Below are 22,611 nucleotides of genomic sequence, written 5' to 3'. Positions count from 1 at the left end.
TGATAGAACATAACTTTCCCAAGAAGAATAAGAAGAGAAGCCCTCAAAAAATGCAAACCAGGATAAGTCAGGGGCAACCATCGAAATGATCCTATTGACTACATGTATTTTCTCATTCAGTGCTGTTGAAAGTGACTTCATTCTCACTTAACATTTTGCTGCTATAAAAGGGCCACGTTTCAACCTTCAGTCCTGCAGAACTCTTGCTGTAGACTGTAAAGATTATTTACATCTCAATTTGTTTTTCAGCTCATTGGCCATAATTAAAAATGGATTTTGGCACTCTCCAGGGCCCCTGCTGGAGACTTTCACCTTGTAGGAGAAAAGGGGATTAGATGCGATGATTTACTGGGCTCGTGTGTAGTCCCCTGACTGTACTGTGGCATTGAGCCTAAAAGCTGAAACGGTATCCAGTCTTCTCTGGCAGCTGCTCACACCATGAGCTGAGCAAATCCTATCCCCCATAATAAAGCTTTGTCCTGTTCCATTCAAATTTTCCTGACTTTCTGATGTGTGTGGGCTCTCGGTAGCATGAAGTTTAGGTTGGAGAAGACAGCCTTTAGGAGGCTGGAATCTGTGCCTGTGTTTGTGTTGTCACTATATGCCTTATTCCGTACCCACAAAAAGTGCAGAAAGTAATTCCTTACAGACTTCATGCTCTGTTGTAGAAAGGGAATCAGAAATGCTGTTCAGAATCAAAGCCATGACATTTGATAGTTGCACCGTGATTCTTTTTCAGGTTTTTCAGACTTGTTACTAAAGCCAGACAGAAATGCAGTCAGAAATCTGGCAGTGGCTGGTTTGCTTGGTTGCTTTTTTCTCCCCTGCTAAGCCAGAAAAGAAAATGAAGAAGTTGTGCCCAGCTTCTACCACAGCATTTTAAGAAAATGTGTATTTCTTTGGGGTGGTTGTTCTGTGAGATGGCAAGCTTGCTCTTTGTTAGGGTGAGTGCTCAGGACCATGGTGTCTTTTGGAATATCTGTAAGCAAATTACTGCTTTTATAGATGCTCTTGAGTGTTCTTTTCTTGAACTCGGCGTTATGTCCTCACTTGGTAATAGTGAGGAAGCACCCTGATAAAACAAAAACAGTTTATACCTAAACACCTTTTTCATCACCTCAGGGTGATGTCATGCAACCTGCCTCAGAGGGAAAGGTAGAAGATCCAGAGGAAGGAATGTAGCCTTCCAAAGGAAGGCTGGCTAGGGCCATTTGCACTGCAGGAAGTTACACTGGAGAGGACAATTTGCTGAGAGAGGAAAATAATAACACTCTAGAGAAATGGCTTTGTGAGAACAGGAAAGCTACATGGCACGGATGATGGCTTGCGGAAAAACCCACCTTCAGGCCTGTGGTCTAATTCAAGCACAATGAAAACTTTCAGCTTTTCAGTAACATCTAGTCTGCACATGTGTTATTTGTTACTGTTAGTCACTGAACACTTGTTACATGGCTGCTTCTGTTGATAATATGAACTCCTTGAGTAGTATGCTAGTTTTGATATGCTCCAGGTGTCTTTTCTGCTAAAAAAAGCTATGCTGTCCATGTGCTCTGACTTGCCAGGGATACTTTTTCATAACGCAGAAGTGTCATTAATGCTCTCAGAGTAGTTAAAAACGTAAGTATATGTAAAAGCTGCTTGTAGAAATTACGCTGCTTGGCAAATCCACTCAAATAGGGCTTTTTCAATAGAAAAAGCACCTAATACTTTCCTTGATTTGAAGAATTTTTCAGTTTATCTCAAAAGTCTTTGTCCTTTCACCTTTTGGATATCAGAAATACTTCCAAGTGATACATGGGCAGCACTGCCAGTACCTGAATTGACCCCTGGAAGTAGTACATTTGGGTAGGCTGCATGAGAAAGAAACAGAATATATTTCCAGCTTAAAATAATGCTTCTCCAGATTGTATTTGGGCAAATATTCAGTGTTCTCATTTTGTACTTGCTTCCCAGACAGTCTGTGGTGTACCTGTGAGACAGAACTGTCTGCGTCTGTCTTACTAAGGAAAAATCCCAGTCTTCATGTTTTAAGATTGTGAGCAAAAGAAATTGAACATGTGGTGAAATTAGTAACTGGGTAACATTCATACTTTCATCTTTAATTAAAGACAAGTGTGGTGAAGGAATTTCCACACATGTTATTAATCTAGCTGCTGGAAGTCACAATTTCAGCACTAAAATGAAAAGGAAAGAGACACCAATAAGCAATATGGGCACGCTCCTACATTCATTGAAGTCAATGGGAAACTTGTCTTTTGACTTCAAAGGGGATTGGACTGAGCCTTCCAAGGTCATATTAAAACACTTAGGAGTCATAAGCACTTACTGTTGCCATACTGCAGTACCAGAGCTAGAAAAAAAACTCTAGGTGGATTTTAATCTCACCCACTGCATACACTTTTAGTTGTTCTTTACTGACACAGTTTTCTGCATAGGGGTGGATTAGGTGGTGATTTGCCTGATGATTTGTTGTTTCACTGCTGCCTCACTGTATGCTTTTAAGAGTCTTATTTTTGAGTATTTATAATCTCCTTGTATACTGATACAGTTCTCACTGAGGTTATTGCACATGATTTTCTATGAGAGTGAAACTAGTAGTTTATGTGAGTTTTAGCATTGCTATCTTTGTCTTACAACTCCTGCCCCAGGGTGGGACCATGCATGGGGCTGAAAAAGTGAATGTCCCATCCCCTGGTGCAATACGAAGTCCAGTTGAGTGTTGGTCCATTTGAAGATCTGTTTGCTTATGGTGTTTATCTCTTCAATTTAATCTGCATTGAATTCACACACATTTTTTTAAGTAGATAAAATTCAAGAGGAATGTTTGCTTGTGGAAAAGTAGGATGTCTGCCACTTCTGTTATCTGGTAAATTGGATTTTGGAAGTCAAGACTAAAAAGAACACAATAAGCATTTTATCCTCTCACAGAAGACAGGCTTCAGGCTTTACTTGTGTTAATAAATGGTATGAGTCTTATGGCTTCAGCTCAAGCAACAAGAGAAGGCAATTAATAATAATGATTCATCCTATTAAACAGATAATGTGGCGCTATTTAGTATACCTGATGTTAAGCTTACAATATAGTGATTAAAAAAGTAGAAAAACTTTATTTTAGGCAGCTGTTACTGCTCTTAGGTTGGAGGCTGCTATGAGTTCTACTTTCAGAACAGTTCTGGAGGATGGCTTTTCTCACCCCTTCATGTCTGTAACCGTGATTTTATAGCCACATTGGTAACTTTACCCATTCATCCATTTAATTGATAATAATAATTTGAAAGAAATGCAAAACTCAAGATGAAATTTATACTTTTTTTAAGTGCATGAAATACACTGGAAGGGACCTGAATCAAAGCCTAGAATTTAGAAACCTCAGAGAAAATACTCTCTTTGCTTCAGATTTTGCAGTACTAATAGAAAATATTTGGGCTTTAATTAGAAAGATATGGTTTACAGGTGTGGAAAATGTGCCAAGGATTTCAGTGAAACTGAGAGTGCTGAAAGAATAACTCACTTTTTCTTAACTGTTTTTTGATTTGACTTATTTTGGTATGATTTGTTTTATCGTGTTCAGCTGTAAGAAGACCAGAGGAAATATAAAGGCCTGCTTCCCGTCTGCAGTGTTGAAAATAAATTGTGCTTTAATTGTGCTTATAACTGTTGTGTATAAATATCTGCATACCTGTATGTAATGATAGTATCGCTGTTTATTTCCTTTTACAGAGAAGAGTCAAAGATGTCATATCTCCAATTGTATTTGAAGCTTCATACAGTCTCGGGGAACATGTAATAGAAAGAGGAAAAGAAGACAAGGAACTACCTCCTCTGAAGCCCGTTCTCCGCTGGAAGAAAGGGCAGAAGATTGCACAAAGGAATCAGGTCAGGTTTGGATTATTTTATTTCCCTAGACTTGTGGCTCTCTGATCTTGAACTGGCAACAGAAGTGGATGTAAAAAGTGATTGCAAAGTTTAGAGTTATTTGTGCACACCATTATCTTTACTGTCATCGATAGTAGTGCTTCTCTGGGAGTCAGTAAAGAATTATGCTGGCAGGGTTGGGCAGCAAAAGAAATGGTCACTTGCTTGTTTCAAAGTATTTCTGCTGGGCAGAAAAAGATTGAATGAGGGAAAGGAGGAAAAGTCCTGCTCCTTCTAGCTCTTCCCTTTTTAAAGGAGGTTCTCATAAAAGACTTGATACAGCTTTTCTTTCAGGTTAAAGTTTAGTCTTGGAGGGACAGAATTGAGTTCAGGAGGGGTTACGGGAACTTGTATCTCTGCTGGAGGGAAGAGTGGTGTGTGAAATGATGACATGGCCTCAGTAGAATCTTTGGAAAATACTGATCAATTTTGAGAGGTTTTTTACAAGGGTCATCAAGACAGTTCTTATGAAGGTACTAAACATGCTCAGGGTTAAGGAAAGCAGGTAGTAACATTAATAAAAGAGGCTGCTGGTGATCTTTTGGAAAACTCCGGTTTGAGTGTGGTCATTGTAGGTGCAGGACAGAATGCCAAGGAAGGAACTTGCAGGACAGTGCCACTTCCTCCTGCACTGACAGTGGAGCATCCAGCCATGAGGCTACAGGCTCTGAATGGAAGTCTGACTTCCATGGCTCGCAACACTGATTTGAAGAATCACTTCAGGCTGGAAAGGACCCTTGGAGGTCCAGACCCTTGATCAAAGCAGATCCGACTTAAAAGTTAGATTAAGTGCCTTGAAGTTGCATTCAGTGAAGTTTGATTTCCAGAGCATGCTTACAAGAGCTACAAGCTGGCATTGCTTGCGAAATGGAAACCATTTCTTCTTTAAACACTGAAAAGCCTGTCTGGAGTTTAGGGCTTTTAACAATGGATTGTTAGATATGGTTTTTAACCAGATAATCAATGCTTGCATCATCATCTGTAGCACTGCTTTTGGTGCAGCTTGTAAGTGTATTTTGTTTTTCTGAAATCTGCAGATCCCTGGATATTACACAAAGAAACCACAGCTAAAATTATTGCAGAGGTTTGATTTGCCACATACCCAGGTGTTTGGAATTGTTTTTTTGCTATAACCCTTGTAGTTAAAATATTTAAGAATGTTTTATAAGTGAATGAGCAAAGATTAAATATAATAATTCCTTATTTTTTATGAAGAAGGATGGTGTGGCTCTTAAATATCTAGATGTTGCATTGTTGCAAACATACGATGGGAATTTTTAAAGAACTTTGGAATCAGAACAGTGCAATTAAAACCTGGATGTTACATAAACTAAACTGCTTGGATGCATTACTACAAGGTTTAAAGTCCAAAGACCACATCTTACCCTGCAGGCATACTCTCTGATCAATATTAAAATACCTAAATGCTGAGATTATGCAGCAGAAACAAAAAATGTTGGGAATTTCCCTGGCTTGTTTTCTTGTATAATTTGGGTGAGAGAGAGCCAGTTTAACAATGCTTTTTCATTTGCTTTCCAGATGTTGTTCACTGAGCTTAGTAAGAAAAGGATTTTGACATGGGGTGTGCCTTTGAGTGCACTTTCGGCTAAGGAAGTGGGCAGAACTTTAGATTCATTGTGGCAGTCATGGTGAGAAAGCCTTGACTGAGTAGCCTAGAGGCACTGACAGGCTCCTCAAAGACCAATTTCATGGAAAAACCAAGACTTAGTGTTCTCTTTTAGAACTCTTTTTCATCTTGCAAGTAGAAATTGTTTTTCAAGGGGAAGAGGAATAGTAAGAATAAAAATTTACATAACAAAGGATTTACATTATCAAGAAAACAGGGGTTTTGGAAAGAACTTACAGTTTAGAAATCCAACACAAAAGATCTAGTGGGCACTGCTTGCAGAAGTTTCAGCGTCCTCTCAGTACTGGGTCTGGTTGGCATTAAGATGAGTACTCAGCAAAAGCAGTGGAGGTACCGCTTTTTGCATCAGCAAACAGCAACATTTCAGAAGGGTGTAGAGAGAGGTGGATAAGTTCAGTTTTACTTCTAGTATTGAAGCCTCTCTATGTAGCTTGAGGAGTGTGTTTTTTGGAGGTTCTAGGCCCTCTATATCCAGTAATTAATGGTGTTTTGAAATCTGAAATGCTGCATCTATTGCTTCAAGGTACCAAAGATACTGTTGGAGGTTGACATTTTGCTGGTAAGCTCGGGTGGCTAATTTCTGTAAATGGAAGCAGTGCACAGATGATGAAATGAAAGGGAGCTGTGGAGAGAGGGTGAGCTTTCCATTTGTCAAGATCCTACTTCAGGTCTGTTTGACCTATTTGAAAAGCCAGTCATACAAATGGTCACCTAGATATGATCTAAAGTGATGTCACAGCTAAAATGATCACTTTCACTGGAATCTCAGTTTCTTTTTCATGACCCAGATGTTCCCTGCGTGTGTACATGGCATCCTGCAAGGAGAGAACAGCTTTGTGGCTCACAAACAAGGAGGCAGGAAAGCTATCAAGTGGCCTCTTGATGTGAAAGTTAAAGATTATATTGAACAGTTTTTTTTTGTGGCACTTTGCATTAAGAAGTCAGCCTAGAAACAGAGTTCATGGATATCCAACAGAGGGATGGTGTATCTTTCCCTGATGACATAATCACTAAAGAGGATTATGCTGGGTATTTGTTCTTTAAATCAGCATGACTTTGTTTGTGAGCAAAAAGTTTTGCCTTGGACAAAAGAACAAAACAGAGTTAAGTATTTGCAGTAAACGAGTGTGTTGACGTGGAGTTTTCATTCAAAATACATTTACTTATTCATCACATTTATTTTAAGTGTGCAACTTTAACTGTAAGACAGTGCAAAAAACAATAAGAAGCTTGTATGTAAAAAATGAGCATATTATTGACTGATCGTTGAAGGGAGTTTCCTTCTGTTCCTAAAACTACTGGCCTTGAAGCAATCAAAATATGATTAACAATTTGAACTTCTCATTGGTAAGAGGAATAGAATTTTCTTGGAAATTTCTTAATAAACATTATGCGGTTGTGGGCGTTATTCATTGGCCATTTTTGTAAGCAAAGAGGCTCTAACACTTCAAAATGAAGTAATAATGCAGTTAAACTGGCCTGAGGCACTCTGTGGCCTGGGCTACAGCAGCAGCTGTTTCCTCACTAACTTATTTTCTTGTTTCTTGTATATGCTTACCAGAAACTGTGGTTGCTATAACTTGGTGTAATAGTCTGCAGTAGCAAAAGCAAATATGTGGGGGTTATGTGTACATGTCTATTGATAGGTGTCTCGGCAATTTTTGTATGATTGTTAGGTGGAGACTAATTATGTAAAGAGGATGACAGCTTTCCAAGTTGTAAGAGGCTAGGAAGCTTTTGTTCAAACTGAAGATCTCTGATGGGTCAAGAATGGGTGGGGAAGCAAAGGTTTTACTTTAAGTGCACATTATGAACTTCAATAAAACTTCCCACCCTGAGGATGACTTTCCATTAACTTTCTCACTGCTTCCCAAATCCAGTTGCTACCTCTATCCACTGGAAAAAAATAATAAATCTTCCTACTTCAGGGAAATTAATGTGTATTTAGAACTTGGCTTGGCTTAGTTCATTGTAAGTGGTTTGTACTATAGCATTTATTTTTGTATACCCACTGTATAAATACATGTCAACCAGGAAAGAGGGAGCTCTCCTGCCAAATACAGCGGGGATTTATTCTCTAGTATCCAGTAATGCATCTTAGAATTTAAAATGTGGTATGCTAGAACTCTGTCTGTTTTGAATACTGTAATAAAATCACCTGCTGTTATGTGGATGGAGACACCATTTTGTTATAGGAAAATATTCTCAGTAGGTTTAATTGCGTCAGCGTCTTCAGGACTTCAGGAATGGTCTGTCATAAAACTGCTTATTAGTTACAAGAGAAAATGTTTAGGACATTCTGTTCCCAGCTATGTCAGACTTGCAGTGAGATTCTGGGTATAGTGCAGTATCTCTCGGTGTCTGTGTGGCTACTCGTCTGTGAGATGAACTTCACCTTTTTAAAGCAAAGTGCTATTTTGGGAAATATTTGTCTTTGAGCAGCTAACTTAAAGCTAAGTATTTACATATAAATTACCTTACTTGACAGATATGAGAAAATATAAAGGATTTTGGTGAAGCTGAATTATGAACACATTTAGTAATTTTGACTTGCTGCATAAATATCGGCTTTTTCTTATTTTTAAGACATTGCCCCATTCCCAGCATCGCACAATGAGCACAAAGCAATGATGGATCTACACAGACTGAAATGTGGTGTGGTCCAGGTTTGTCAGTGGTACCTCCTCCAAAGCAGAGATGCCCATGTTTTTGGAACAGGTTTCATCTCTGCCAGCAAACTGAGCTGTTTCTGGTGTGTTTCTCAATGCAGGAATGACATCTCAGTCCTTCTTGGCTGCTGGAAAGGCTTTTGTGTCAACTACCACAAACCATTCCCAGGCATATTTCAGGAGCTTGGGTGCCTCAAGGGCATTTTCCTGTCTTGGAGGCCACGGCAGTCTAATTTACTGGTACACTGAAGCCTCAATGGCTTAATGTATCTGTCAGGGTGAATGGAAATAGCGGAAATTGTTTTATACCTGTGCATACAGGAGGTCTTTGGGAGACTGTGGAGTCAGCCAAATTGCTGTGCTCCAGATGAAACTTCTTGGCAATAAACTCCCTTTCCACCTTGGGCTTCCAAATTCTCTTTTGCCTGTATACTTGCACTCTGTGCCACCATTACTGCTTAATCACCATTGTTCTTCCATCAGCGGAGGTGGTTTTGCTGAAAATGCTGTTTCCCACTCCTCCCTATGCCCTCCCTTTATTAATGTCTGTCTTTTGCTCTGACCAAATTAGTCTCGAGTCAGTTCTGAACTGGCAAGGATTGGGTGCTGTTCGTGCCAGGACATCTGGGAAGGACCCACCCTGAGCATGTACTGGATTAAGCTGAGGACTGCATTTGCCTGCTCTCTTTTGTTGAATGGCAATAATGAGGAAAGATTTATGAGTCTGGAAGAGATTCAATACTGAGTGAGAACAGCAGGTGTCCAGATGTATTACTGTACCTCTGAGATGTTTGTAATTAGCAAACTTGCTGAAGTAAGAATTAGTGGAAATTGACATCTCTGATGGTATGCACGTTTCTATAAGTTTGCTCTTGAGCAATGACAGGCTTGGCCAGTAATTGTCCAACTTGTTTATATTGCTGTTTAAAAGTACGGGCAAAATATCATACTGCATGTGATGTGGCCTAGATGAGATATGGGGCTTCCTAAAGAACAGGCAATATCACTTGCATACATGTATGCGTGTGTATACATACACACAGATATACACAGCTTAATGTGTAAGCTGGCTGTATGTGCCAGGGGGGAGTCACACTATAAGGTGATCTTGCCTGAGGACAAGGATTATCTGTTTTAGCTTATAGATTCTTCAAATACGTGGGTAAGGAAGTGAGAGATGATCACAAGAACTGAAATTCCTGTGGGGTAATTTCTGCAGCTCCCTGGAACAGCATGCATTTCATTTCCATGCTGCTCTGTGGAAGGAGAATTGTAAGTGGAAGAAATGGAGAACTTCTACTTACGTGTGAAATTGTTGGGGAAAAAAAAAAAGGTATTATACTTGAAAAGCCATGCAGACAGGTGACAGCCTACTAATGAAGCTACGTTTCATTAGCTCTCTTCATATTTTTTTCAGGAGTTAGATGAAAGATCAGTAGAAATTGGAATACCTAAGATCTGGAGAACAGTTAATATGATAGCATTAATTCTTTCGGTTCAGAATACCTCAGTGCCACAGAATCGTTGGCAGTTTTCATTTCAACTATTACATCATCAGCTATACTTTTAACTCATATGTTAAAATCTTAAGGGAATAGCAGCATGCTTGGCAGTGGAAACAAAGAGGCTTAAGAATAGAAAATGTTCTCAAATATCATTAAAAACCCTCCTGAGATGATATAATTCAATTATTCTGTAGTCATTAAACATAAATGGAAGATTAATTAAGATGAGTTAGGAAATATATTGAGAAATGTGCTACAGAAGTGCGTCCTATAATGGTATTGGGAGATGGAACAATTAACCCAATAAGTCTTTCTCATCTATTGTTCTGTGTATTTATAGTCTGAAATCCTGTGAAATGAGAACACTTCTTGGATGATTTGAACTGTTAATAATCTCAAAAAGAAAAAAATTGCCTCAGCCTAAAAAATGAATGAGTCAGACTAGAAACCTAATAAAGCTCCAAAAGGCTGGGAGTGTATTTCTATTGCCACCAGTTGTAATTCTTCACCCCAGGAGACAATAAGGACAAAAAATTGCTTTATTAAATTCAGTCACTGCTGTGAGGAATAACTAATACATATGTTCATTAATACATGCTTGTGTTTGATAGCTAACAGGTTTCATGCCTGATCTTTTCTAAACAGCTGATTCAATTTGGGAGTACTTGCAAGTGATAACACTTTGTACACTTGAGTGTTCTCTCTCCTTTTTATCTTAGTGCTCCAGCTGAGTTTTCAGCACTTAGTGAAAGGTGTAAATAGCAGGATACCACTGGAACAGGGAAATTTGGCCTTAGATCGCTTTACAAACTTCAGTCACAAGTTGTAAGCCTTAGGCCTGGAGTCCTCTACTCTGTAGAGTGAATGAATTTCCCTGTCACCTTCCTCAGCTACAGAAGTTCCACTTGTGTTGTGCTTCCTTGTTAATATAATAAAATGGTTATTACCAGTCATTTTCTGCTTTCTTATACTAATGAATTAGAAGCGAGCTAGGAAACTCCCCCAGCTCCACATTCATTTCGTCAAAGCACACTTTTCCATTAAGAAAACAGATGCTCACCTCCATCCACTGCACCACTCCATACCACCATGACTCTGGTTTTGTGGTAGGATCCTTCTGTATGCTTACAACTCCCCTGATACTCCCGCCTTTGTCCTGTGATTCTCTGCCATTCATTACAGGGATTGTGCATATCATGTATTCTGTTTTTAGCCTGCACTTCTGATGCAATCCTAGAGAGCTTTCCAGAGTATTAATCCCTTTTCCACTGAGAATTTAAATCAGCTTGTGTGCACTTGGCTTAGCAGGATATTTGAGTGGATCATTTCCATGAGTAGTATAGAAAAGCATAAGATGTCTGAGAAGAGCCAGTAGCTATTTTGTTTTTAATTTGAGGTCAGTAGAAATGTAGATAATAGCTCTATTTTTCAGGCAGCTGGAAAATGGAAAGACAAAGCTCTGAAGTCAGGCTCCTGTATCTGTGTTAGCACATTAATATCCCAAGTCATAGATTTGTAAAGCTCTAGCATAGGCAGTAGTTCCTGGAGAAAGCAGCAAGATCTGCTTACTGGCAGGTACTTTTGAAAATCAAATCACACTTCCTGCTCCTTAAATAAGTAGCCAGGAACCAAACTTCATCACATTACATGGTAATATGTATTGCATTAGGATCTAAAATGTAAAAAATTATTAACCTAACAAGCCTTCTCATTCTGCATCCCTTAAGTAGCAGGGCTTCTGTGTTACTAGTGTGATTCAGTTGAGTCATCCCTACAAATAATCTGAGCTTACCTAACGTATGTTGCACAGGTCATGTAGTTAAAGGGACTGATCCTCAAGTTACTGAAGGCCAATTCTGCCACGTTTGTAAGAGGTGCGCTACAAACTTTTTGTGGACTAATTTGTGATGAAGTAGTTAAAGGCCTGTAATAGAGTGAATTCTGTTATCTAAACTGTAAATCACCATGCTTTCAAGAGTTTTCTTTTGAAAATCTAATTTCTCCCCCTTCTCATCTACTGTTGTCCTTCACCTGTCACTTTCCCTCATCTCTGAAGGGATGGGCACAACTCCTACAGAATACAGCATTGGCAGCCTCTCGGAGTCTGATTGCATGTTTTGGCTGAGACTTGAAATTTCCATGTGCTTCCCTAAATTTTGAGGGGCTGAATGTCTTGAAATACTTTTTCTCTGTTTATTGGATAATGTCCAGTATTTTCTGTGGGATGGAGCGCCATAAACACAGGGTTTTCTTTCACTTTTCTGTTTCCTGTTCTTTTCCCTGCTCCATAAACCTTAAGTTTAAGTTTAGATAGCCATTTAAAGAATCCAAAGGAATTTAGCAAGTCAGGTTTGAAACCCTGCGTCATGTTCCTCTGACCAGAGCTCTCACCACTTGGCTGAATTTGGGCTCCTTTTCATTTGTTTTCTTCCCGTTGTCATTCTTCAGCAGTCTGGCATCAGCCATAAGGAGGATAAATTCCTGCCAGCTTTGTGCTTAAAGATGTTTAGGATGTAGGACTATGGATTCATCCTACTATTTTCTGAGGCTAAAGACTATAGATTTTGTTTGGCTCCTGGTGGCATTTAATCCACCACCTCTCTTCAAGGGGCAGACTGGACATGAAGATACTTGTTCCAAGTCTCTGAATGCCTGTCTAGGCACATCTTCTTCCCTGACAGTTTGCTCTAGGTCTCCCCTTACTGTATATTTATTGTGTATATAAGTCTGTATTCACACTTTTTAATAAAAAGTATGTCTTAATGTAGTTGTTTTGGGCTACCCTCTGGAAGACTTGGGCCACATCTGTCTCCGCTAATCTTTCAAGATATATCTGTCACATTCCTTGATGATGAACGGTGATCTTTTCTACCCAGAAAAGCAGCCAGGCAGAATATCAGAACACCATGTATGTTGGGGATGTTTGATGACCTGCTGATACCATTATGGAGCAGTTCCCTGTAGTTGTTGGCTTCTGTGCAGCAGCGGAGAATACAGGGAAGAATCAGTGAATATGCTCTGTGCTGTGCTGCAATTGCAGGGAGGACGACAGACTTGCTGTGCACACAAATAGCTTTAGCTTTATGTTTTCCAGTATAGTCGTATCCTAGAAGCACTGATATTATTCAGCTCATGCTGCTGAGCACACACACACCTTTCTGGCTCTTGGAAGTGGCAGATAGAAGTTTGACGACATCCAGATAAGAGATGCAGCAGTGTTTCTGATTCAGAACAATGTCTGTAAGCATTTCACAACCTTCCCACCAAACATAAAGATCTTCTTGAACATGAATCGTATGTAAAGAATCTTCCTGACTATCTCGGATGATCTGTGGGGCACTTGGTATAATTAAAGTGGAATCTTATAGTAAGATTCTTAAAGTAAAAGTAAGATTCTTAAAGTATAGTAAGACTCTTAAAGTATAATTAAAGTGGAGTGTTTCTACTGCAAAATGCATTTCCTTCTACTTCCCTCTTGACAGTTATAAATAATATGTATAAAAGTTAATTATCTTGTTCAGCATTTTGAATATGTAAAGACCACAGTAAATACCTAAAACTGTTAATTTAAAGCCAAAGCCACTTTAAAAATTATTTTGAGCTAAAAATATTGACTGTATAGTAGTAATGTTTATGCATATCCTAACTCCAGATTCCTGCTCTAACAGTGTGCAGTGTTGAGTTAGGTATGGTTTCTGATCCAAAGAGATAACAGCACAAATGGACCAACTAAAAGTACCATAACAGAATATATAAGCATTGTTTGCGAATATTGTGATAACTTAATGTGTTTACTCCTTAATTCTTTAGAAAGTATTTAAGTAGGCAGGAATTGGTCACCTGGAATGGCAGAAGAAACAACAGACTAGGGAAGGAAAGACTTAAGTTAGCAGAGAAAGAAAGTGGAGGAAACAGGACTGAAGAGCTACTGGGCTGAGGCTCTGGCGGGCTCACACAAACGAGAGGTGGAATAGAGGCATGAAAAACTATATTCAAACCAGGGAAACACTGCAGAATGGCAATATAATCCAGAGATATCATTAGCTTCTGATGGAGACTGAACAAACAATAGCTTCCTGGCTGGGTCCTAGCAGCTGAATGGACTGTAGATCTTTTATCCCTACCTCCCCAAACCAGAATGAGTTCAAGATTTTCCATAGAAGCAGAGAATTCACTGCCACATATTTACAAAACTGGACACTCATCCTTATTTCTTTCTATGATCACAGTGCTACATAGAAACTTGAGTTTCATGACATAAGATACTCCTGATGTTTTACAGAGTAGCTTGCTGTCCACTGCGTGGTGTGTTGGAAAAGATGCATGCTCAGTGGTTTTAGAAAAAATGAGATATTTTTTCATTGTTTCTGAAAGAGCACAATTATAGATTTAGTAATAAAATTCCAAGATTATTAGGTAGTTACTTAGATATATTTACAGTACTTGGTTCTTTTAAAAGTGCAGATCGTATCTCTGATCAGTCTGTTCTGTTTGCCAACATTTCTGCAGTGCAAATAGGGAAACTGTCAGGCAAGAATATTTTTACAGTTTATTTTTCTTTGTCCTCTGAAGGTCAAAAAGTGTTTCCTATATATAGGTACTGTAATTGTTGAGTTTTGAAACTGTACCTCTGAAACGTGCCATGTTTTGAGACGGATGCTTTGAGCCAGTTCCTGACCCAGTGCTATTGGGATTCTTGTTCTCTCACCCCAAATAAAGTCTTTATTAAGGAGCAAGAATAAGTTCAGCCCTTGTGTTTAAATGATCACTAATTTCCAAATCTGAGGTCTTGAGAAAATGAGAGATAGGAAAGTAAAATGAAAGGACAGAGTAAACCACTCCAAATGTACTGGCCCCTCCCAACTTCCTTTGTTCTGTTTGCAATTTAGTATAACGAACAGAGTAGTTTGATATCTTCCAGTCCAATACTAACTGCCTTCATAAAGGTTCACACCTATTTGGAAACCTCTAACCATGCAGAAAAAGGAGAGCAAGCTGCATCGTTAGACAAGAGTCTTCCTGGGAGAACGAGGACTCAAAAATCTTTATGCTGTCCAGCCTTAAGATTCAGAGTCTTTATCCAGTGCAGATCTAGTTGGGCAGAGATTGTCAAGCACATATTACCTCCATCTTCTTTTCCACGACTCTGACCCTTGTCTTTGTCATGCATAAATTTGCTGTCTCTTTGCATTTATGTCTGAAATGTATTTACTTTGGTGATAAGCCAAAGCCTGTCGACAGGAATATTCATATTAAAGGAACAAACTGATTGAGTCTCAGGTTTCCTAGCTGAACAGTATTGGCAATGCTCATTTAAGGTATCTGTCCCTTAAATACTTACTAAACTGAAGAACATTATATATTGGACAGAATTAATCCACCAGCAATAAGGTCTGCTTAACTGCTCAGAAAGATATCACTCTCTGTTCTTAGAAGCATGGGAAAATAACTGATCTTGACATCATCTGGGCTTCTTGGATGCTAGGAGCATGTTCCCATTGTTTAATTTCACTGCCTAGTGGCTGCCTTACTCAACCATGACAAACTGCCATAGATCGATCCTAGGGTATTGCTGGAATGTAACAGTCTGTATTTCTTTGTTGTTTGCAGCATAGCAGAAAAAATTGCAACAGACCACATGATCTTAACGCATATAAATTCTTATCTGGAAAGTGTAGATCAGTGAATGTTTGAATTCCTTCCTTTTTTCCCTTCTGGGACCAAAATTAGTTTCATCAATAGTTTTATGTGTACTCTTTCATTTTTGTGCACATGTTTTGGAAAGAGAAAACACGGTGCTGGAAATACTGTGTGAGAAATAATCCTTATCAGATGAGAGGAAGAAATGAATTGATGGAAATCTCTGAAAGAGACTGGTCATTTTGGACCTTCTTTTTCAACTAAAAGAGAAGGGAGTCAGTTCTGATAAAGATGAGATTTGTCTTCCCCTTGAGTTTCCTTGGCACTCACAATGTATATTCCTGTATCACAAATTTTGGTGAGTTTTGAGTTCATCCAATCATTTTACTTCTTTGTGGGTATTTCAATCTTATTCTTTTCAAGCTGTAACAGTTCTTTTCTGTTTTCCACAGACTGTTTTTGAGAGGAATTGTCAATCTGATGACTGTGCTGCTGATTTGAAACTTCAGGGCAAATTGCTGCTATCTAGGTGAGTAGGTGAACTTTTTTTCTTTCTGTTCCTTTTTACATGCTAGTACACCATTTGTTTTATGTAAGATGTATTCAGAAATCAAAGTACAAATGCAGGCATCTTATTCCAGACTAGGATATTGATGATGATATCATGTCTAGTGCAGTAAGTGTACACAGAATCAGAACTGTGGTATTGGGCTGCGTGTATGCACAGGGCAAGACCTGTTCTCAAAGAGTTTGTAGTTGCAATAGACAAGAACAGTGATAACACAGTGGAGAGGGACAGGAAAATACCAACATGGACAGTGTCATTTTGAAAAGATGATAAAATACTGTTTGTGACATCGTAGAAATAATCTGCATGCATTAAAGCATTTTTGTTTAGAAAGCGTCGTAGAATGTTTGAGCTTCTATCTTTCCTAACTCTTTAAATTCTGCTCCTGCCTGTCTTTTTGTTAGTAGGTGTCTGATTTCACTTTCTTCTGGGATAATAAACCTAGTCAAATAGACCAGAGGTAAAATTTATGTTCTGTCCCTTGAGACTGGTGATCCTAGGAAAATGCCTATTGTTTTGCCAGGACACAGTTATTCAGTTTCTGGATAAATTGGGCTAAAGGTGAAGTGTGCGTACCATTTCTGTTTCCTTTTTTTCCCCATCTTTTTTAGCACATTTTTAGAAAGGGGAAATGCTGATGTAAGTTATTTAATTGTGTACCAGAGGTTTTACTGTTTGCAGATGCTTGCTTTGCTTCAAGTCAGGAAAGAGAAGGGAAGAAACTCTGATTGCTCAAAAAAAAAAAAAAAAAAAAAGAAAGGAAAAAAAGTAATAGGAGATGTGCACACTTTATGAATGTGTACAGCATGCTGTAACTGTAGTTGGAGAAGAAACTGAACTGAAGTCAAATCCATGAAGTTATGGACTTAGCCAGACACGACTGAAGTCCACAGGAATGTTTTGGGGGATTGGCTGGGAGCAAGGTTAGGTCTCAGGTTGCAGAGTACAAGACTTGTCTGTGGTTAGTCTGGATTTTTGACCTTTCATTAGGTCTCAGTGGTGAGAAAAATGTGTTTAGAGTAGAGTTGGAAACCTGTCTCTGTGTACTGGGGAAGCAAGTGAGGGGGTTTGTCCTGTGATTGATGAATAATCGATTAAAAACACATTATAAAAACTTGTCAGCCACTGTCTGGTAATCATTGCAGTAAGAGCTGTACTTGTGACTGGAGCATCAGACTGTTTACTTTTATGGCTGTTGTTTATGTTATCCTGACAATACAAAAGCCACAACTGTCAAAAAAGCTGAGGATGTTCAAATGCAGCTTCTATGATCGTATAGCAAAATGTTGAACAAGCATTCTCAAGCTGTCTTTGTTCAGTGACGTTCTGAAGTTCTGTTTGAAGTAAACAGGATGTCATAAAATCTATTACGTCCACAAAGAATGGGTTTTCTTTAGGTAAAGAGCTGTATAAACTCCAGCTGTTCAGAATCATAACACAGTGAGTATGTCTGAAGAAAACAGATTGTTTTTAATTGTCTGTGAAAATTCAAAAGCATGCATAGATTCTGATTCTGGAGGGCCTGTCCTCTTGAAGAATGTGCTCCTCTTCTCAGCTCCATATATCCCATGCTAAAGACCCTCTCTCAGTTTTTTTTCAGGTATTTAGTGTTTATGATAATTCTATGTTAAAAAGTTTGTTTTGTTTGTTTGATTGTTTTCATAAGATCATAGAAGGTGAGTCTTACTATTTGTAGCTGGGAATTAAATAAGTGACTTAATTATTAGCAAAATTTTCACGGTGCCTTTGTTTACAGAGTCGTGTATGACTGAAATTGGTAGGCTTTAGTAATAAAGGCACACAGTAGATTGAGATAAACAGAATGTTTGTGGGAAGACAGTATGTGTGATGCGTCAGGTATACCATAGTATCATCATAGTATCATAGTCTCGTGCGGGTTGAAAGGGACCTTAGAGATCATCGAGTCCAACCCCCGGGATTCAAGCCTCCTGTGTAGCAGAGCGGCACTTCTACCACTTGCGCCACAGGGGATTTGGACACGGGCCCCGGTGTTGGAAAGTGGCGTCCTTAACCACTGCACCACCGAAGCACACAGCTCTTTGAAGGTTTTGCTGCACACATGGATAGGGTGATCCATTTGAGATCACCTGCCTGACCTTCAGAAAACTTTCATTAGGATTTATTGCTTACGGTTCATGAAGAAGGTAAGTTCCCCAAGCCAAAGAGGAGTGGTGGCTAAGTGTTACAACCTAATTAAAAAGCAGTCCGCAAAGGGAAAGCATAAACAGTCTGTTTTCCTGGTGGGGAAACTTCCACAAATGCTTGAGTTGTGACCAGCAGTATTCATGCTACTCATAAGTGATTGTGGAGTAGCAAGGTGATAAAGTTTGCTAACCATACTGAGCACTTCGGGGTAATGAAAGAATGAGTAAATGAGGAATGTTTTTAAACAACCTATGGTTAATCTGTGGAGTTTGCTGTTGAGGATGTTGTAAAAGCTGAGAATTTAAATGGTAGAGAAATTTCTAATTTGAATGCTGGAAGCTGCAGAAATATATCAGGAGAATGGTATGCTGTCCTTGTTATTCATTAGGCCTCTGCTTTAGACATGGTTGGATATAGGGTTCTCTGCTGGATGGACTGACTTATTTTGGCTGTTCTCACAATTTTTTTTTCATTAATTTGTAACATGTTTGAGCCAATAGCTGTACAGCATGCTATATACTGCTAGGCATAGTTTTGTTCATCCCTGAATATCACAAGCTTTCGAATGTGTGCTGCTTAGAGCACTTTAGCTCATATTTCAGTATTGTCGAGAGAGCTGCTTGCTGAGGTCACACTCAGGAATTCAGGAACCACACAAGCTCTGCTGATTTCCAGTTCACCTAAGATATATTTGAATCACTAGACTTACCCAATTGATTAGGATTGCACGTGGCTTTGAAGATACTGAGCCAGCACACTGAATGACTAATGCTGATGTAATGTGGTGTTCCTGGGGATACTCCTCTCTCTAAAATTTAACTGGCCACCTCAAATGGGGGCCACTGTACTTTGGGAAATAACAAATAACATGACCAGGTAACAACCTAATATATGCCTCTTGTCCAAAGTGGTCAAACCAAGCAGATTACGTGTGTAAGTTGGAAACTGCTATTCTAACCAGATATGACTGGGTTTGCCTCGTTATTTCCTGTTGTTTCTTGTTGGACCTGCTGCAAGTGGAAAGCATGCTGCTGGGTGAGCTGAAATCCTTCCCTGTGCTGCTGGTGGTGGGGAGGAGAGAAGCAAAGGGCATCAAAGTGAAAAATAATAAAAACCTTATAACCCTATCTAAAAGCTTTGGTGATGATTTGGGTGGGTGATAATGATTCCAATGTTTTGTGTTTTTTGAAATACTTTTGTTGCAGTGAAAATTGTCTTTGCAAACTGAAGACTGAGGTTCCATGCTGCACTGGAATAAAGATGAGCTCGTAGAATCTATTTATTTTTATTAGAAATGGGCATGTTTTCAGTTATCAAAGGAATCTTATTAAGGCTTGATTTCAGTTTACAGATGGATCTGTTTAGGTCTTGTCCTCTTTCATTAGCATATGTTTGTATGTAAACCCACCACAACTCATAGTAAGTATTGTGGAATGATGTAACCAGACTCTTCTGGAAGAAGGGCAAGTCATACAGTGAGGTTTGGGCAGGCTCAGACTGAAGAATGCAATAAACTTCCTTGCATGGGTGGTTCATGCTGTACTGGGTAGAGGTGTGCAGAGATGGATCCTGGCATTCTGGATTCCAGGACTTGGAAAGTCCCGGATGGCAATAGTTTTATGTCAAAGAGCAGGATGGCTGCTATGGCCGTGAGATCAGTTCCAACAGAGTGTTCTATGGCGTTCTGACTCTCATCAAGGTAAATCTCTGTAACCTGATCAATACTGCCTCAACAAAGAACATCCCCTTACCAACATGGAAACAGCTGCCTAGGATGGTTCCTCAGCTCTCATTGATGCCACCTCTGCCAGCAGGGACGTAGATAATGAGCAGATACTAATAGTGGAGGCTATACCTGACAAAACAAACTGTTGGTATTTCTAAGGCTGACACAGTGAGGAGGCCTGTGGAACTGCCATGACCATGCTTCCTAGTGTAACCATAAATGGTCTTTTCAGTGGTTGACCTGAATTGTGAGTATTGTTAGCTTAAAACTACAGATGACAGCATAAGGGCAGAGACAAAAGAGCCACAGGTTGTGTTGATGTCTTGGTGAAGGCAGCATTGGGAGAAATTGAAGGAGCAGAAAACAGGCATTTCATCTTTGCAATCATGACTGTTTTCAAATTCATTCTTTTTGAAGAATAAACATGAAATTTTGGCACCATAGAGCAGAAAGACTACTTTACTGCCTCCCCTTCAAAGAACCTCTAGCGTTAAATCTTGTAACTGTCATAGGAGATGGCAAAATCTGGCCCTATCTGTGCTGTAATGCCCCACTGAGGAGAGGAGGTTTAAAGAGGAAGAGACTTAAATGTATTGTAACATAAAGAAGGTATTATATATAACATAACAATACCATCTGAGACAACAAAACATAGGAGAAATAGGAATAGAATATTTTGCGACAAGTTAGGTTTTTGTGGCAACAGCCTTTTGGGACAACAGGATATTAGTTCTCCTTGCTACTAATTCACTATCCAAACACAAAAGGCAATCAAAGAGTGTTCTATTGGCTATTATTTTCAAATACACTGTTTGATGTCATGAATATATTTATTACATATCATACTTGACTTGAATGCCTCAGTCTGTTTTCTCAGCACAGCAGATGTCTTCTCCATCAGGTTTCTGTAGCAAATACCGTGTTTTTATTGAGACTGTCCATAGCTACTTGTTAAGAAGCTGAACTGCACTTGTTTCCTCAAAATATGTTGGGGAAAACTATGAAAAGTGTGTTTTGTGAAGGATTAGGCTTCCCCAGCCTTTAAAATTTGCTAATCCATTCCTCTGGTTCCTTATATGAGAGAAGACATCCAAGTGACAGTAAGGTTGTTTAGAAAAACAGACTTTCTTCCAGCTGTAATAAACAGAGCAGAATGGGTGATGGCTTCCCTGCTAAATGCAGCTAGGGAGGAAATCCTGTTTTAATGTGTAAATGAACTGGCAGCTCATGTGCTGCAATGAACAGAGCAGCTTTACCAAAAACAAACAGCAGCAGAAGAAAGATGTTGCATGTTAGGTAGCTGCTGCCTTCCAGCCTCAGCTGTGTGCGTGGTATGTAAATTAAGGTTGTAAAGGATGGACCAATAAGTCTCCTTGGATGGAAAAAAGATGTAATAAATATTGCTGTTTCTGAGCAGGTTCCAGGAGAAAGTCTGTCTTCCGTATATTTATGTGATGTGAGGTTGTCCTTCATCTGTCATTAGCAACAGCTTTACTCACCCATTGGAACACTTATTCATATGTTTGGAATATGCAGGTTTTTTTACATATTGGCTTTAGAACTTCTTCAGATGTTCTACATCACTTATTACATTCAAATTTACCTTATTTCCCTACAGACTGGTTGGGATTTGTATCTGTACTTCTGCAAACTGTTTCTTTTGGAAGAGTCAGATTGGAAGTAAAAGCTGTTGAAAGCCAGAGACAACAGGTGCATCTGCAGGGATTTTCAAGGTTTTGCAAATTGGTTTTATTTTGCATTGGACTGAAAGCTTTTTCATGTGCAGCAGAATTTTGGGGAAGTGCCCTTTTCCAATTGAAAGGTCAGGTTTTTGATTTGGGCCACCGCTGCTTCTGCCAGTCCCTCTGGAATTAACCGGAGGAGAGACAAAAACTCAAATCTGTCAAAAATTTCATCTAGCTTGAATTGTTTCCATTTTAATAAAATAATGATTTATGAAGAAAAGATATTTTCCAGATATCTTCTGGTTAGCTCCATGAAAGCGTATTTTTTTCCCTTTCAAGTAAATTCCTTCTGTGACTTACTAAAATATTAACATGTTTTCTGCCAGTATTCCTTTTGTTTATGTGATATGCTCTTTCTATCTTGTGTGTGACTCTGCTTGAGTGACCTTCTGAGAAGTAACCTCAAAGTGTACCTAACCCAGACCTCACTGAAGACACCTGCATCACTGTTTAAGGAATTGTTGGATGAGATCTCGTCCTTAGAGACAAAGCTGTCCTTAGAGACAAAGGAGTGGAAGAGAGATGGCTACTCTTCAAGGATGCCTTTCTGAGAGCACAAGAGCTCTCAGTTCCTCAGAATAAGAAAGTGGGCAGGGGAGGCAGGAAACCAGCATAGCTTGGCAAGGACCTGCTGGTCAAACTGAGGGGAAAGGAAGAGATTGTACCATCTGTGGAATCACAGAATCACAGAGGGATTGGAAGGAACCTTGAAAGATCATCTACTTCAATCCCACTCTTACAGAAGGAGCATCAAGATTAGTCACACAGGAATGCATCCAGGCAGGTTTTGAATGTCTCCAGGGTAGGAGACCTCACAGCATCTCTGGGCAGCCTGTTCCAGTGTTCTTGTACTCTCATTGTGAAGATTTTCTGGTGTTTATGTGGAATGTTCTATGTTCCAGCTTATACCTTGTTGCACCTTGTCCTGTCATTAGATGTCACTGTCAGGAAACAAGGGCGTGTCACACGGGGAGAATATGGGATGCTGTCTGGACTTGCAGAGAGGGGATTAGGAAAACCAAGGTGCAG

At 39.3% G+C, this 22,611-nt stretch overlaps 1 protein-coding gene across 1 annotated transcript in view; it reads left to right on the top strand.

The window, feature by feature from the left end:
• The first annotated feature begins 3,694 nt into the window (after window positions 1–3,694).
• Window positions 3,695–22,611, top strand: part of LOC107309897 (integrin alpha-9-like) — a 107,965-nt gene continuing 89,048 nt past the window's right edge. Inside the window, exons 1-2 of the mRNA XM_015855068.2 lie at window positions 3,695–3,876; window positions 15,830–15,906. The gene's annotated coding sequence lies outside the window, so the exon portion shown is untranslated. The remainder of the gene's footprint in view (window positions 3,877–15,829; window positions 15,907–22,611) is intronic.

The sequence above is a fragment of the Coturnix japonica genome, chromosome 2, assembly GCF_001577835.2.
Source record: "Coturnix japonica isolate 7356 chromosome 2, Coturnix japonica 2.1, whole genome shotgun sequence".
Taxonomy (NCBI): domain Eukaryota; kingdom Metazoa; phylum Chordata; class Aves; order Galliformes; family Phasianidae; genus Coturnix; species Coturnix japonica.
This window is presented reverse-complemented; position numbering and strand designations above follow the sequence as displayed.